Here is a 12,472-nt window from a genome sequence, read left to right as displayed (position 1 = left end):
GCCTCCTTTCAAAGCCAACTTGCCTAACTTGCCTGCGGCCCATGCGGGGCTTTTGCCTACAAAAATTCTATAAGGACGAGGATTTCTCCCAGACCAAAGCTGCCCCCTCCTCCAAACCTGGCTGCCATCGGAGGCCCAAACGCGCCCCACAAAATGACACCTGCATTGAGGGTTCTTGAGTTTGGCTTCTTGGGGAAAAGTGCCTCCTTTCGGAGTCAACTTGCCTGCGGCCCATGCAGGGCTTTTGCCTACAAAAATTCCATAAGGACGAGGATTTCTCCCAGACCAAAGCTGCCCCCTCCTCCAAACCTGGCTGTCATTGGAGGCCCAAACGCGCCCTACAAAATGACATCTGCCAAGTGGGCTCTTGAGTTTGGCTTCTTGGGTGGAAGTACCTCCTTTCAAAGCCAACTTTCCTGCGGCCCGTCCTGGGCTTTTGCCTACAAAAATTCCATAAGGACGAGGATTTCTCCCAGACCAAAGCTGCCCCCTCCTCCAAACCTGGCTGCCATCGGAGGCCCAAACGCGCCCTACAAAATGACATCTGCCAAGTGGGCTCTTGAGTTTGGCTTCTTGGGGAAAAGTGCCTCTTTTCAAAGCCAACTTGCCTAACTAGCCCGCGGCCCGTGCTGGGCTTTAGACGACAAAAATTCCATAAGGACGAGGATTTCTCCCAGACCAAAGCTGCCCCCTCCTCCAAACCTGGCTGCCATCGGAGGACCAAACGCACCCCACAAAATGACACCTGCATTGAGGGTTCTTGAGTTTGGCTTCCTGGGGAAAAGTGCCTCCTTTCGGAGTCAACTTGCCTGCGGCCCATGAAGGGCTTTTGCCTACAAAAATTCCATAAGGACGAGGATTTCTCCCAGACCAAAGCTGCCCCCTCCTCCAAACCTGGCTGCCATCGGATGCCCAAACGTGCCCTACAAAATGACATCTGCCAAGTGGGCTCTTGAGTTTGGCTTCTTGGGTGGAAGTACCTCCTTTCAAAGCCAACTTGCCTGCGGCCCGTCCTGGGCTTTTGCCTACAAAAATTCCATAAGGACGAGGATTTCTCCCAGACCAAAGCTGCCCCCTCCTCCAAACCTGGCTGCCATCGGAGGCCCAAACGCGCCCTACAAAATGACATCTGCCAAGTGGGCTCTTGAGTTTGGCTTCTTGCGGAAAAGTGCCTCCTTTCAAAGCCAACTTGCCTAACTAGCCTGCGGCCCGTGCTGGGCTTTAGACTACAAAAATTCCATAAGGACGAGGATTTCTCCCAGACCAAAGCTGCCCCCTCCTCCAAACCTGGCTGCCATCAGAGGCCCAAACGCGCCCTACAAAATGACATCTGCCAAGTGGGCTCTTGAGTTTGGCTTCTTGGGGAAAAGTGCCTCCTTTCGGAGCCAACCTGCCTAACTTGCCTGCGGCCCGTCCTGGGCTTTTGCCTCCAAAAATTCCAGAATGACGAGGATTTCTCCCAGACCAAAGCTGCCCCCTCCTCCAAACCTGGCTGCCATCGGAGGCCCAAACGCGCCCCACAAAATGACACCTGCATTGAGGGTTCTTGAGTTTGGCTTCCTGGGGAAAAGTGCCTCCTTTCGGAGTCAACTTGCCTGCGGCCCATGCAGGGCTTTTGCCTACAAAAATTCCAGAAGGACGAGGATTTCTCCCAGACCAAAGCTGCCCCCTCCTCCAAACCTGGCTGCCATCGGAGGCCCAAACGTGCCCTACAAAATGACACCTGCCAAGTGGGCTCTTGAGTTTGGCTTCTTGGGTGGAAGTGCCTCCTTTCAAAGCCAACTTGCCTGCGGCCCGTCCTGGGCTTTTGCCTACAAAAATTCCATAAGGACGAGGATTTCTCCCAGACCAAAGCTGCCCCCTCCTCCAAACCTGGCTGCCATCGGAGGCCCAAACGCGCCCTACAAAATGACACCTGCCAAGTGGGCTCTTGAGTTTGGCTTCTTGGGTGGAAGTGCCTCCTTTCAAAGCCAACTTGCCTGCGGCCCGACCTGGGCTTTTGCCTACAAAAATTCCATAAGGACGAGGATTTCTCCCAGACCAAAGCTGCCCCCTCCTCCAAACCTGGCTGCCATCGGAGGCCCAAACGCGCCCTACAAAATGACATCTGCCAAGTGGGCTCTTGAGTTTGGCTTCTTGCGGAAAAGTGCCTCCTTTCAAAGCCAACTTGCCTAACTAGCCTGCGGCCCGTGCTGGGCTTTAGACTACAAAAATTCCATAAGGACGAGGATTTCTCCCAGACCAAAGCTGCCCCCTCCTCCAAACCTGGCTGCCATCAGAGGCCCAAACGCGCCCTACAAAATGACATCTGCCAAGTGGGCTCTTGAGTTTGGCTTCTTGGGGAAAAGTGCCTCCTTTCGGAGCCAACCTGCCTAACTTGCCTGCGGCCCGTCCTGGGCTTTTGCCTCCAAAAATTCCAGAATGACGAGGATTTCTCCCAGACCAAAGCTGCCCCCTCCTCCAAACCTGGCTGCCATCGGAGGCCCAAACGCGCCCCACAAAATGACACCTGCATTGAGGGTTCTTGAGTTTGGCTTCCTGGGGAAAAGTGCCTCCTTTCGGAGTCAACTTGCCTGCGGCCCATGCAGGGCTTTTGCCTACAAAAATTCCAGAAGGACGAGGATTTCTCCCAGACCAAAGCTGCCCCCTCCTCCAAACCTGGCTGCCATCGGAGGCCCAAACGTGCCCTACAAAATGACACCTGCCAAGTGGGCTCTTGAGTTTGGCTTCTTGGGTGGAAGTGCCTCCTTTCAAAGCCAACTTGCCTGCGGCCCGTCCTGGGCTTTTGCCTACAAAAATTCCATAAGGACGAGGATTTCTCCCAGACCAAAGCTGCCCCCTCCTCCAAACCTGGCTGCCATCGGAGGCCCAAACGCGCCCTACAAAATGACACCTGCCAAGTGGGCTCTTGAGTTTGGCTTCTTGGGTGGAAGTGCCTCCTTTCAAAGCCAACTTGCCTGCGGCCCGACCTGGGCTTTTGCCTACAAAAATTCCATAAGGACGAGGATTCCTCCCAGACCAAAGCTGCCCCCTCCTCCAAACCTGGCTGCCATCGGAGCCCCAAACGCGCCCTACAAAATGACATCTGCAAAGTGGGCTCTTGAGTTTGGCTTTCTGGGGAAAAGTGCCTCCTTTCGGAGTCAACTTGCCTGCGGCCCATGAAGGGCTTTTGCCTACAAAAATTCCATAAGGACGAGGATTTCTCCCAGACCAAAGCTGCCCCCTCCTCCAAACCTGGCTGCCATCGGATGCCCAAACGTGCCCTACAAAATGACATCTGCCAAGTGGGCTCTTGAGTTTGGCTTCTTGGGTGGAAGTACCTCCTTTCAAAGCCAACTTGCCTGCGGCCCGTGCTGGGCTTTAGACTACAAAAATTCCATAAGGACGAGGATTTCTCCCAGACCAAAGCTGCCCCCTCCTCCAAACCTGGCTGCCATCGGAGGCCCAAACGCGCCCTACAAAATGACTTCTGCCAAGTGGGCTCTTGAGTTTGGCTTCTTGGGGGAAAGTGCCTCCTTTCAAAGCCAACTTGCCTAACTAGCCTGCGGCCCGTGCTGGGCTTTAGACTACAAAAATTCCATAAGGACGAGGATTTCTCCCAGACCAAAGCTGCCCCCTCCTCCAAACCTGGCTGCCATCAGAGGCCCAAACGCGCCCTACAAAATGACATCTGCCAAGTGGGCTCTTGAGTTTGGCTTCTTGGGGAAAAGTGCCTCCTTTCGGAGCCAACTTGCCTAACTTGCCTGCGGCCCGTCCTGGGCTTTTGCCTCCAAAAATTCCAGAATGACGAGGATTTCTCCCAGACCAAAGCTGCCCCCTCCTCCAAACCTGGCTGCCATCGGAGGCCCAAACGCGCCCCACAAAATGACACCTGCATTGAGGGTTCTTGAGTTTGGCTTCCTGGGGAAAAGTGCCTCCTTTCGGAGTCAACTTGCCTGCGGCCCATGCAGGGCTTTTGCCTACAAAAATTCCAGAAGGACGAGGATTTCTCCCAGACCAAAGCTGCCCCCTCCTCCAAACCTGGCTGCCATCGGAGGCCCAAACGTGCCCTACAAAATGACACCTGCCAAGTGGGCTCTTGAGTTTGGCTTCTTGGGTGGAAGTGCCTCCTTTCAAAGCCAACTTGCCTGCGGCCCGTCCTGGGCTTTTGCCTACAAAAATTCCATAAGGACGAGGATTTCTCCCAGACCAAAGCTGCCCCCTCCTCCAAACCTGGCTGCCATCGGAGGCCCAAACGCGCCCTACAAAATGACATCTGCCAAGTGGGCTCTTGAGTTTGGCTTCTTGCGGAAAAGTGCCTCCTTTCAAAGCCAACTTGCCTAACTAGCCTGCGGCCCGTGCTGGGCATTAGACTACAAAAATTCCATAACGACGAGGATTTCTCCCAGACCAAAGCTGCCCCCTCCTCCAAACCTGGCTGCCATCAGAGGCCCAAACGCGCCCCATAAAATGACATCTGCCAAGTGGGCTCTTGAGTTTGGCTTCTTGGGGAAAAGTGCCTCCTTTCGGAGCCAACTTGCCTAACTTGCCTGCGGCCCGTCCTGGGCTTTTGCCTCCAAAAATTCCAGAAGGACGAGGATTTCTCCCAGGCCAAAGCTGCCCCCTCCTCCAAACCTGGCTGCCATCGGAGGCCCAAACGCGCCCTACAAAATGACATCTGCCAAGTGGGCTCTTGAGTTTGGCTTCTTGGGGAAAAAGTGCCTCCTTTCGGAGTCAACTTACCGGCGGCCCATGCAGGGCTTTTGCCTACAAAAATTCCATAAGGACGAGGATTTCTCCCAGACCAAAGCTGCCCCCTCCTCCAAACCTGGCTGCCATCGGAGGCCCAAACGTGCCCTACAAAATGACATCTGCCAAGTGGGCTCTTGAGTTTGGCTTCTTGGGGAAAAGTGACTCCTTTCAAAGCCAACTTGCCTGCGGCCCGTCCTGGGCTTTTGCCTCCAAAAATTCCATAAGGACAAGGATTTCTCCCAGACCAAAGCTGCCCCCTCCTCCAAACCTGGCTGCCATCGGAGGCCCAAACGCGCCCTACAAAATGACATCTGCCAAGTGGGCTCTTGAGTTTGGCATCTTGGGTGGAAGTACCTCCTTTCAAAGCCAACTTGCCTGCGGCCCGTCCTGGGCTTTTGCCTACAAAAATTCCATAAGGACGAGGATTTCTCCCAGACCAAAGCTGCCCCCTCCTCCAAACCTGGCTGCCATCGGAGGCCCAAACGCGCCCCACAAAATGACATCTGCATTGAGGGTTCTTGAGTTTGGCTTCTTGGGGAAAAGTGCCTCCTTTCGGAGCCAACTTGCCTAACTTGCCTGCGGCCCGTCCTGGGCTTTTGCTACAAAAATTCCATAAGGACGAGGATTTCTCCCAGACCAAAGCTGCCCCCTCCTCCAAACCTGGCTGCCATCGGAGGCCCAAACGCGCCCTACAAAATGACATCTGCATTGTGGGTTCTTGAGTTTGGCTTCTTGGGGAAAAGTGCCTCCTTTCAAAGCCAACTTGCCTAACTTGCCTGCGGCCCATGCGGGGCTTTTGCCTACAAAAATTCCATAAGGACGAGGATTTCTCCCAGAACAAAGCTGCCCCCTCCTCCAAACCTGGCTGCCATCGGAGGCCCAAACGCGCCCCACAAAATGACACCTGCATTGCGGGTTCTTGAGTTTGGCTTCCTGGGGAAAAGTGCCTCCTTTCGGAGTCAACTTGCCTGCGGCCCATGCAGGGCTTTTGCCTACAAAAATTCCAGAAGGACGAGGATTTCTCCCAGACCAAAGCTGCCCCCTCCTCCAAACCTGGCTGTCATCGGAGGCCCAAACGCGCCCTACAAAATGACATCTGCCAAGTGGGCTCTTGAGTTTGGCTTCTTGGGTGGAAGTACCTCCTTTCAAAGCCAACTTGCCTGCGGCCCGTCCTGGGCTTTTGACTACAAAAATTCCATAAGGACAAGGATTTCTCCCAGACCAAAGCTGCCCCCTCCTCCAAACCTGGCTGCCATCGGAGGCCCAAACGCGCCCTACAAAATGACACCTGCCAAGTGGGCTCTTGAGTTTGGCTTCTTGGGGAAAAGTGCCTCCTTTCGGAGTCAACTTGCCGGCGGCCCATGCAGGGCTTTTGAGTACAAAAATTCCATAAGGACGAGGATTTCTCCCAGACCAAAGCTGCCCCCTCCTCCAAACCTGGCTGCCATCGGAGGCCCAAACGCGCCCTACAAAATGACACCTGCCAAGTGGGCTCTTGAGTTTGGCTTCTTGGGGAAAAGTGACTCCTTTCAAAACCAACTTGCCTGCGTCCCGTCCCGGGCTTTTGCTACAAAAATTCCATAAGGACGAGGATTTCTCCCAGACCAAAGCTGCCCCCTCCTCCAAACCTGGCTGCCATCGGAGGCCCAAACGCGCCCTACAAAATGACATCTGCCAAGTGGGCTCTTGAGTTTGGCTTCTTGGGTGGAAGTGCCTCCTTTCAAAGCCAACTTGCCTGCGGCCCGTCCTGTGCTTTTGCCTACAAAAATTCCATAAGGACGAGGATTTCTCCCAGACCAAAGCTGCCCCCTCCTCCAAACCTGGCTGCCATCGGAGGCCCAAACGCGCCCTACAAAATGACATCTGCATTGTGGGCTCTTGAGTTTGGCTTCTTGCGGAAAAGTGCCTCCTTTCAAAGCCAACTTGCCTAACAATCCTGCAGCCCATTCTGGGCCTTTGCCTACAAAAATTCCATAAGGACGAGGATTTCTCCCAGACCAAAGCTGCCCCCTCCTCCAAACCTAGCTGCCATCGGTGGCCCAAACGCGCCCTACAAAATGACATCTGCCAAGTGGGCTCCTGAGTTTGGCTTCTTGGGGGAAAGTGCCTCCTTTCAAAGCCAACTTGCCTGCAGCCCGTGCTGGGCTTTAGACTACATAAATTCCATAAGGACGAGGATTTCTCCCAGACCAAAGCTGCCCCCTCCTCCAAACCTGGCTGCCATCGGAGGCCGAAACGCGCCCCACAAAATGACATCTGCATTGAGGGTTCTTGAGTTTGGCTTCTTGGGGAAAAGTGCCTCCTTTCGGAGCCAACTTGCCTAACTTGCCTGCGGCCCGTCCTGGGCTTTTGCTACAAAAATTCCATAAGGACGAGGATTTCTCCCAGACCAAAGCTGCCCCCTCCTCCAAACCTGGCTGCCATCGGAGGCCCAAACGCGCCCTACAAAATGACATCTGCATTGTGGGTTCTTGAGTTTGGCTTCTTGGGGAAAAGTGCCTCCTTTCAAAGCCAACTTGCCAAACTTGCCTGCGGCCCATGCGGGGTTTTTGCCTACAAAAATTCTATAAGGACGAGGATTTCTCCCAGACCAAAGCTGCCCCCTCCTCCAAACCTGGCTGCCATCGGAGGCCCAAACGCGCCCTACAAAATGACACCTGCCAAGTGGGCTCTTGAGTTTGGCTTCTTGGGGAAAAGTGACTCCTTTCAAAACCAACTTGCCCGCGTCCCGTCCCGGGCTTTTGCTACAAAAATTCCATAAGGACGAGGATTCCTCCCAGACCAAAGCTGCCCCCTCCTCCAAACCTGGCTGCCATCAGAGGCCTAAACGCACCCCACAAAATGACATCTGCCAAGTGGGCTCTTGAGTTTGGCTTCTTGGGGGAAAGTGCCTCCTTTCAAAGCCAACTTGCCTAACTAGCCTGCGGCCCGTGCTGGGCTTTAGACTACAAAAATTCCATAAGGACGAGGATTTCTCCCAGACCAAAGCTGCCCCCTCCTCCAAACCTGGCTGCCATCAGAGGCCTAAACGCGCCCCACAAAATGACATCTGCCAAGTGGGCTCTTGAGTTTGGCTTCTTGGGGAAAAGTGCCTCATTTCAGAGCCAACTTGCCTAACTTGCCTGCGGCCCGTCCTGGGCTTTTGCCTACAAAAATTCCATAAGGACGAGGATTTCTCCCAGACCAAAGCTGCCCCCTCCTCCAAACCTGGCTGCCATCGGAGGCCCAAACGCGCCCTACAAAATGACACCTGCATTGAGGGTTCTTGAGTTTGGCTTCCTGGGGAAAAGTGCCTCCTTTCGGAGTCAACTTGCCTGCGGCCCATGCAGGGCTTTTGCCTACAAAAATTCCAGAAGGACGAGGATTTCTCCCAGACCAAAGCTGCCCCCTCCTCCAAACCTGGCTGCCATCGGAGCCCCAAACGTGCCCTACAAAATGACAGCTGCCAAGTGGGCTCTTGAGTTTGGCTTCTTGGGTGGAAGTGCCTCCTTTCAAAGCCAACTTGCCTGCGGCCCGTCCTGGGCTTTTGCCTACAAAAATTCCATAAGGACGAGGATTCCTCCCAGACCAAAGCTGCCCCCTCCTCCAAACCTGGCTGCCATCGGAGGCCCAAACGCGCCCTACAAAATGACATCTGCCAAGTGGGCTCTTGAGTTTGGCTTTCTGGGGAAAAGTGCCTCCTTTCGGAGTCAACTTGCCTGCGGCCCATGAAGGGCTTTTGCCTACAAAAATTCCATAAGGACGAGGATTTCTCCCAGACCAAAGCTGCCCCCTCCTCCAAACCTGGCTGCCATCGGATGCCCAAACGTGCCCTACAAAATGACATCTGCCAGGTGGGCTCTTGAGTTTGGCTTCTGGGGTGGAAGTACCTCCTTTCAAAGCCAACTTGCCTGCGGCCCGTCCTGGGCTTTTGCCTACAAAAATTCCATAAGGACGAGGATTTCTCCCAGACCAAAGCTGCCCCCTCCTCCAAACCTGGCTGCCATCGGAGGCCCAAACGCGCCCTACAAAATGACTTCTGCCAAGTGGGCTCTTGAGTTTGGCTTCTTGGGGAAAAGTGCCTCCTTTCAAAGCCAACTTGCCTAACTAGCCTGCGGCCCGTGCTGGGCTTTAGACTACAAAAATTCCATAAGGACGAGGATTTCTCCCAGAAGAAAGCTGCCCCCTCCTCCAAACCTGGCTGCCATCGGAGGCCCAAACGCGCCCTACAAAATGTCACCTGCCAAGTGGGCTCTTGAGTTTGGCTTCTTGGGGAAAAGTGCCTCCGTTCGGAGCCAACTTGCCTAACTTGCCTGCGGCCCGTCCTGGGCTTTTGAGTACAAAAATTCCAGAAGGACGAGGATTTCTCCCAGACCAAAGCTGCCCCCTCCTCCAAACCTGGCTGCCATCGGAGGCCCAAACGCGCCCTACAAAATGACATCTGCCAAGTGGGCTCTTCATTTTGGCTTCTTGGGGAAAAGTGCCTCCTTTCAAAGCCAACTTGCCTAACTTGCCTGCGGCCCGTCCTGGGCTTTTGCCTACAAAAATTCGATAAGGACAAGGATTTCTCCCAGACCAAAGCTGCCCCCTCCTCCAAACCTGGCTGCCATCGGAGGCCCAAACGCGCCCTACAAAATGACATCTGCCAAGTGGGCTCTTGAGTTTGGCTTCTTGGGGAAAAGTGACTCCTTTCAAAACCAACTTGCCTGCATCCCGTCCCGGACTTTTGCTACAAAAATTCCATAAGGACGAGGATTCCTCCCAGACCAAAGCTGCCCCCTCCGCCAAACCTGGCTGCCATCGGAGGCCCAAACGCGCCCTACAAAATGACACCTGCCAAGTGGGCTCTTGAGTTTGGCTTCTTGGGGAAAAGTGACTCCTTTCTAAACCAACTTGCCTGCGTCCCGTCCCGGGCTTTTGCTACAAAAATTCCATAAGGACGAGGATTTCTCCCAGACCAAAGCTGCCCCCTCCTCCAAACCTGGCTGCCATCGGAGGCCCAAACGCGCCCTACAAAATGACATCTGCCAAGTGGGCTCTTGAGTTTGGCTTCTTGTGTGGAAGTGCCTCCTTTCAAAGCCAACTTGCCTGCGGCCCGTCCTGTGCTTTTGCCTACAAAAATTCCATAAGGACGAGGATTTCTCCCAGACCAAAGCTGCCCCCTCCTCCAAACCTGGCTGCCATCAGAGGCCCAAACGCGCCCTACAAAATGACATCTGCCAAGTGGGCTCTTGAGTTTGGCTTCTTGGGGAAAAGTGCCTCCTTTCAAAGCCAACTTGCCTAACTAGCCTGCAGCCCATTCTGGGCTTTTGCCTAAAAAAATTCCATAAGGACGAGGATTTCTCCCAGACCAAAGCTGCCCCCTCCTCCAAACCTATCTGCCATCGGTGGCCCAAACGCGCCCTACAAAATGACATCTGCCAAGTGGGCTCCTGAGTTTGGCTTCTTGGGGGAAAGTGCCTCCTTTCAAAGCCAACTTGCCTGCAGCCCGTGCTGGGCTTTAGACTACAAAAATTCCATAATGACGAGGATTTCTCCCAGACCAAAGCTGCCCCCTCCTCCAAACCTGGCTGCCATCGGAGGCCCAAACGCGCCCCACAAAATGACATCTGCATTGAGGTTTCTTGAGTTTGGCTTCTTGGGGAAAAGTGCCTCCTTTCGGAGCCAACTTGCCTAACTTGGCTGCGGCCCGTCCTGGGCTTTTGCCTACAAAAATTCCATAAGGACGAGGATTTCTCCCAGACCAAAGCTGCCCCCTCCTCCAAACCTGGCTGCCATCGGAGACCCAAACGCGCCCTACAAAATGACATCTGCATTGTGGGTTCTTGAGTTTGGCTTCTTGGGGAAAAGTGCCTCCTTTCAAAGCCAACTTGCCAAACTTCCCTGCGGCCCATGCGGGGTTTTTGCCTACAAAAATTCTATAAGGACGAGGATTTCTCCCAGACCAAAGCTGCCCCCTCCTCCAAACCTGGCTGCCATTGGAGGCCCAAACGCGCCCTACAAAATGACACCTGCCAAGTGGGCTCTTGAGTTTGGCTTCTTGGGGAAAAGTGACTCCTTTCAAAACCAACTTGCCTGCGTCCCGTCCCGGGCTTTTGCTACAAAAATTCCATAAGGACGAGGATTTCTCCCAGACCAAAGCTGCCCCCTCCTCCAAACCTGGCTGCCATCGGAGGCCCAAACGCGCCCTACAAAATGACATCTGCCAAGTGGGCTCTTGAGTTTGGCTTCTTGGGTGGAAGTGCCTCCTTTCAAAGCCAACTTGCCTGCGGCCCGTCCTGTGCTTTTGCCTACAAAAATTCCATAAGGACGAGGATTTCTCCCAGACCAAAGCTGCCCCCTCCTCCAAACCTGGCTGCCATCGGAGGCCCAAACGCGCCCTACAAAATGACATCTGCCAAGTGGGCTCTTGAGTTTGGCTTCTTGGGGAAAAGTGCCTCCTTTCAAAGCCAACTTGCCTAACAATCCTGCAGCCCATTCTGGGCTTTTGCCTACAAAAATTCCATAAGGACGAGGATTTCTCCCAGACCAAAGCTGCCCCCTCCTCCAAACCTAGCTGCCATCGGTGGCCCAAACGCGCCCTACAAAATGACATCTGCCAAGTGGGCTCCTGAGTTTGGCTTCTTGGGGGAAAGTGCCTCCTTTCAAAGCCAACTTGCCTGCAGCCCGTGCTGGGCTTTAGACTACAAAAATTCCATAAGGACGAGGATTTCTCCCAGACCAAAGCTGCCCCCTCCTCCAAACCTGGCTGCCATCGGAGGCCGAAACGCGCCCCACAAAATGACATCTGCATTGAGGGTTCTTGAGTTTGGCTTCTTGGGGAAAAGTGCCTCCTTTCGGAGCCAACTTGCCTAACTTGCCTGCGGCCCGTCCTGGGCTTTTGCTACAAAAATTCCATAAGGACGAGGATTTCTCCCAGACCAAAGCTGCCCCCTCCTCCAAACCTGGCTGCCATCGGAGGCCCAAACGCGCCCTACAAAATGACATCTGCATTGTGGGTTCTTGAGTTTGGCTTCTTGGGGAAAAGTGCCTCCTTTCAAAGCCAACTTGCCAAACTTGCCTGCGGCCCATGCGGGGTTTTTGCCTACAAAAATTCTATAAGGACGAGGATTTCTCCCAGACCAAAGCTGCCCCCTCCTCCAAACCTGGCTGCCATCGGAGGCCCAAACGCGCCCTACAAAATGACACCTGCCAAGTGGGCTCTTGAGTTTGGCTTCTTGGGGAAAAGTGACTCCTTTCAAAACCAACTTGCCCGCGTCCCGTCCCGGGCTTTTGCTACAAAAATTCCATAAGGACGAGGATTCCTCCCAGACCAAAGCTGCCCCCTCCTCCAAACCTGGCTGCCATCAGAGGCCTAAACGCGCCCCACAAAATGACATCTGCCAAGTGGGCTCTTGAGTTTGGCTTCTTGGGGGAAAGTGCCTCCTTTCAAAGCCAACTTGCCTAACTAGCCTGCGGCCCGTGCTGGGCTTTAGACTACAAAAATTCCATAAGGACGAGGATTTCTCCCAGACCAAAGCTGCCCCCTCCTCCAAACCTGGCTGCCATCAGAGGCCTAAACGCGCCCCACAAAATGACATCTGCCAAGTGGGCTCTTGAGTTTGGCTTCTTGGGGAAAAGTGCCTCATTTCAGAGCCAACTTGCCTAACTTGCCTGCGGCCCGTCCTGGGCTTTTGCCTACAAAAATTCCATAAGGACGAGGATTTCTCCCAGACCAAAGCTGCCCCCTCCTCCAAACCTGGCTGCCATCGGAGGCCCAAAC

This window comes from Cinclus cinclus, chromosome 27, assembly GCF_963662255.1.
Source record: "Cinclus cinclus chromosome 27, bCinCin1.1, whole genome shotgun sequence".
NCBI lineage: Eukaryota > Metazoa > Chordata > Aves > Passeriformes > Cinclidae > Cinclus > Cinclus cinclus.
This window is presented reverse-complemented; position numbering follows the sequence as displayed.